The following is a 4,570-nucleotide window of genomic DNA, read 5'->3' as shown; positions in this document are numbered from 1 at the left end:
TATCATTACATAAATAAAACCTTTTGAAGACTTACTTGAAATTCATCTTCCTCCTGGCCCGAGTTCTTGCAATTTACTGTTTATTCTTGAATAAGAAGATAGACAACTATCATTTTTTTAAAAAAAACAACCAGTGGGAAAAGGCTGCAAAACAGTCCATAGCATACATATGCATGAGCTTGCAGATTCTAAACCATCAATGTATATTCAGGTTTGAACTGGCCCTTGATGGGTGCCAGTTGAATGTGTGAATACCTTCTTCTGAAAAGCTTTGTTTGAGGTGATATGGAAACCTTTCTGTGGCTTTACAGATGTGACGATCCACAATAGTCGTGCCGGGTACCCCCATGTGGTGAGATCTAATGGGTGGCTCCCATGCAGGGGGCGTCCTGGTGATAGTGGAATACAGTGCTGTAATTGTTATTGTTTTAAATATAGTGGAATACTGTAATTTTTATTGTTTTAAATATTTTGATGTAAGCTGCTGTGAGAATCCTGGTTATTAGCAGCACAGAAATTAAGCTGAATGAATGAATGATGATAAGCATACATGTGGGATGTCCATGACTTATATGGCTTTAAAAGAGTTAGACAAGATCTTGGAACATAGGTCTGTGAAAACATACTGTTGAAATAACAATAATAGTGGCACACAGGAAGTTGCCTTACATTGGTCCATTTAGCTCAGCAATGGCTACAATTGACTGGCAACAGTTCTGAGAGCTTTAAATACAGTCATACAAGCCATATGGACTAGTGCAGCTGCCTCTGTCAGGTATAAAGTGGAAAGAATTCACAGATTGCATATGCAGAACCATGCTAACTCCATGATCACTGAGCAAATATTTTGGTGAGCGCTGTTCAAGGGTGTCAGAAAGAAGTTCAAGAAAGCTGACTAGAAAGAGCCCAACACTAGCTTTAGACATTGTAAACTATGAATTAGGGAAGACTTATTCTCTCTTGTATTAAGCTCAGTTTGAGAGGCAGCTATCATTCCCATCTGCTTATGGACTGAAGAAAGTGCATCTGAGACTGCCGCATCTAGACCTTGAGAGGGATTCTGAACCTTTAAGTTTTACATAGCATTTCTGTAGCTACCATTCCCCCATCATAGCAGGGAAGAAGCTTGACCTGTTGGATATTTCCCCTTTTCTGTGCAAGCCATCAGTCTCCAGGGCAACCTGTAGTACAGTCAAGGTGAAATTGGCAACAGGATTTGGGAAAAGCTGGTTTTTAATACACGTTTCACTAGATTTGCACACACAGGGGAAATATTGTAATTCATTTGTCAGTAAGGATGCCTTTAACCCTCCTTTGTGCCACCAAATTGCTTTGAGGCAGTCTGATAAAAGAGCCAAGTTTCTGGTGTTTGTATTTATTGTCCTTTTTCTTCAGAAGCATACCTGCGTCAGTGCTCACTGGAGCTGCTTTAAAGCCATCAAAAAGATACTCATCCCATAAACTGGATCTGTGTTTACCTAAAAAAAACACTCATTTTTGGCAAAGCTCCATTTTATGAAGAAAGTCTGGTGGGACAAGAAAAAAAGAAAAGAATTTCCAACAATATAACAAAGCAAGTAAACATGTCTCTCTGGTAAGGCTTTCTGCTAAGCTCCAGTCTTGGCTCTTAGTTAAATGAAAATGAAGGCGTGGCATGGGAAATGGCCAAGTTTCAGACTTGGCATCGAAGACGATTTCACAGTTGCAAAAGATACACAGTTTCCTTTCTGGATTGACAGTTTTTAACAAGGACATTTCTGAAATTCACTCCCACCACCTGGGAAAAGAGGCTCCAAAGAAATGTTTCCATTTGAGGTGGGTAGCATCTTATGACAAAGGGGGCATTGCCTACCTTGTCCCATTGATCTCTGTGGGGAAATATACTTTTGGGGGGGGTGTTGAGAGAAGCCACCTTAAAAGGGCACAGAATATTTATTTTATTGAGCCCAACACATTTTAGATCTGTGAATCTCCTTCAGCAGCACTATAAAAATAGGGTTGTATACAATACATTGTCAAGATATATATGTCACACACACACACACACACACACGTGTGTGTGTGTGTGTCCTATTGGGGCTTTTGCTTCTCTCCCCCCCCCCAATTCTTTCTCTTTAAGGCAATGAAAGAACCCATGCTTATTCTTATCTTTGTACAAAAAAGCACATGGCCAAAGCAACTCTACTATTTTGGCTGGGATAAGGTCAGACTGTGCTAATTTCACCAGTGATAAATGCGGTTTCATAAACATAAATACGAAGTAGCCATAATTATTATGACCTGCTTCTTTCCTCAGATGTTTGTAGGGTGTTTTTCATGCTCATATACTAAATGTAGTCTCTGCACACACAGTGGTGCCATCCACCACACTCTGAATATAAACCATTGGTTCACTATTTGTTTCTATACTCCTGCACTTAAGATACATGATTTTGAGTACAGTGGTGTAAGCAGTACATTGTATTTTCCCCAAACTGAAGATGAGACATGGGTGAAGGCAGGAGAATACAATGAAGACATTTGGGTTGCAACTCTCTCACCCCCTCCAGGCACAGTCCTAACTATTGACAAGCAGTGAACTACTGTGGTTTTCCCAGTAGTGATGTATGGAAGTGAGAGCTGGACCAAAAAGAAGGCTGATCGCCGAAGAATTGATGCTTTTGAATTATGGTGCTGGAGGAGACTCTTGAGAGTCCCATGGACTGCAAGAAGATCAAACCTATCCGTTCTGAAGGAAATCAGCCCTGAGTGCTCACTGGAAGGACAGATCCTGAAGCTGAGGCTCCAATACTTTGGCTACCTCATGAGAAGAGAAGACTCCCTGGGAAAGACACTGATGTTGGGAAAGATTGATGGCACAAGAAGAAGGGGACGGCAGAGGACGAGATGGATGGACAAAGCTACTGACATGAGTTTGACCAAACTGCAGGAGGCAGTGGAAGACAGGAGTGCCTGACATGCTATTGTCCATGGGGTCACGGAGAGTCGGAAATGACTAAAGAACTAAACAACAACAACAACAATAACAACAACAGCAACCAATAGGCATTCCAATGAAATCTACCCATTCAGGGATTTTTAACCATTTCAATTGTTGTAGTGAAATAACTCCTTCCTTCAGATTGTGATTCAGTGCTGTGTTTTCTCTTGGGTGGGTGATTTGATAACTGCCTCAAGTGCAGCCCTTTCTGGGAGCCAATAGCGGTAAATTTCCACATCTCTGACTCACTTACAATTCAGTGCCCCCACCTTCCCAGGTTTGAGACAAAATTACTAGGAGACTGTGTTTTTCTTCTCTCTCCCAACTGGAACAACAACACTGGTCGTTGTTTTTTTTACTTGTAGCTTACATATCCCAAACAAATCAAAACTATAATGCAGCCAACCTGTTCCTGACTATACAACAAAACCAGGTTAAAACATGCAGCAGGAAAAAAAGGAGGGGGGAAGCATGAGGCGAGGGGGCAAGAAAAATCAGTCTAGCGGCACCAGAAGCAGAAGCATGGGAAGCCAACATGAACCCTATCATCATGACCTGGTTTGAAGCCATCAGACTGAGGACCCTTGAGTTGGGGATCCCTGAATTGGGTTTCTCTGGAGTTCATATGCTCAGTGATTGGGGCATGTCTCCAGTCACCGAAGGTTCTGGGAGAATTAATTTGGTTGCACTTCCCCTGTTTATCCCTCCCCAACTAATGTATCTGGGTAAAGGCCATTCTCCAGGTAAGGATGGGGAGGACGTTGGTTTCATTTTGCATTTAAAAGTGAACCTACTTCATTTGCACTTTCCAAAACAATACACAGCCATCCTTCAAAATTTGCACTTCTCTGAACTTTCCCATGAAGTTCTCTAGTCAAATAATGTGCACATACTTGCATATACTAGGATAAAGTGAATATATTAGTGAGGATAATGTACACAAGTGCATTATATATGGGGAAGTTGCTTTGCATTTTGGGCAAAATTGCATGCTAAAATGTGTATATTTGGATAAATTCACATTAAAATGCTGGTGAATTTTCATGAGGATTTAAAAAATAATAATAACAATAGATCACAACCTGATGTGAAAATGCAGAGACCTGAACTTAAGACTGGAAAACTGAGAAACTAAAAGAAACCAAAATTGACAGATTTGCCCATCCCTACCTCCAGGGCAACCAAGGCAGTTTCTGTTCAAACCACATTGGAAAGGATCCAAATAAATCAGTTTCATCCAAGAAAGTCTGGATAATACAGAAAGCAGGCAGTTCCAGTGAGAAGAAAACAGTGCCTGGTCAATTCTCCTCACAGCCTGTCAAAAGCACTCTCCCCCCCCCTCCTCAGGCTCCCCACCCCCCAAGAAACGTTTACAGTCATGGGTTTCTTGATATACCACATTGTTTTTGATATGATGCTGTTAAAACAATACCATATTATATATAACTTTAGTTTCTAACAAATCAAAGGCCCTGAAAGAGTAGGTTTGGAAACTGCACATACTGTTTCACTTAAGAAGGAAAATTCCCCAAAGATGCTAAATAGAAACTGCCACAGTAGCTAAGGTCATAATCACTCTCCGCTGAAGAG

General features: G+C 41.1%; 1 long non-coding RNA gene across 1 annotated transcript; it reads left to right on the top strand.

Annotated features, from left to right (window-relative positions):
* The first annotated feature begins 515 nt into the window (after positions 1-515).
* LOC148687538 (uncharacterized) lies at positions 516-4,022 on the top strand. The gene is made up of 2 exons (XR_015946751.1): positions 516-1,815; positions 2,550-4,022. It is a non-coding gene; the product is annotated as an uncharacterized LOC148687538 (long non-coding RNA).
* Positions 4,023-4,570: the final 548 nt, after the last annotated feature.

Source organism: Zootoca vivipara, chromosome 1, assembly GCF_965207765.1.
Source record: "Zootoca vivipara chromosome 1, rZooViv2.hap1.1, whole genome shotgun sequence".
NCBI lineage: Eukaryota > Metazoa > Chordata > Lepidosauria > Squamata > Lacertidae > Zootoca > Zootoca vivipara.
The sequence above is the reverse complement of the archived record's forward strand: the minus strand, read 5'-3'. Positions and strand labels throughout refer to the sequence as shown.